The following is a 789-nucleotide window of genomic DNA, read 5'->3' on the forward strand; positions in this document are numbered from 1 at the left end:
TGTCCTGAAGATTTATTGTGGCTTTAAAAGCTGGTGTGTGTGTGTGTGTGTGTGTGTGTGTGTCTGACAGAGTTTGACTGTGTGAATGTGTGAGTAAGTGCATGTTTGAGTGAGTTTGTGACTGTGTGTGTTTTTGACAGAGTTTGACTGTGAGTGAGTGAGTGAGTGAGTGAGTGTGTGTGCAGGAGTGTCTGAGAGTTTTACTGACTGAGTGCACGAGACTGTGTTTGTGTGCGAGACTGTGTTTTTGTGTGTGAGACTGTGACCGTGAGAGACTGTGTGTAATACTGTGAACTGTGAATGAGGTTTTTTTGTGACTGTGTGAGAAAGTGTGTGACTGTGTTTGTGTGTGAGATTGTGTGTGAGACTGTGATTGTGAGAGACTGTGTTTTTGTGTTTGTGAGTCTGTGTGTGTTTGAGACTGTGTTTGAGATTGTGTGTAAGACTGTGTGAGAGACCATGTGTGACTGTGTTTGTGTGTGGGAGACTTTGTTTTTGTGTGTGTGTGAGACTGTGTTTGTGGGTGAGACTGTGTGTGAGAGAGACTGTGTGTGTTTCTGGCTGAGCATGTCTAACTGAGAGTTTAACTAAGTGACTAAGTGTGCAAGACTGTGTATGAGAGTGTGTGTGACTGTGTTTGTGGGTCACTGTGTGTATGAAACTGAGACTGTGTGTGTGTGTGACTGTATGTGTATAAAACTGTGTGTGACTGTGTGGGTGACACTGTGACTGTGTCTGAGACTTTGTTTTTGTTTGACTGTGTGTGAGACTGTGTTTTTTGTGACTGTC

This window comes from Astyanax mexicanus, chromosome 1 (assembly GCF_023375975.1).
Source record: "Astyanax mexicanus isolate ESR-SI-001 chromosome 1, AstMex3_surface, whole genome shotgun sequence".
In the NCBI taxonomy this organism is placed as follows: domain Eukaryota; kingdom Metazoa; phylum Chordata; class Actinopteri; order Characiformes; family Acestrorhamphidae; genus Astyanax; species Astyanax mexicanus.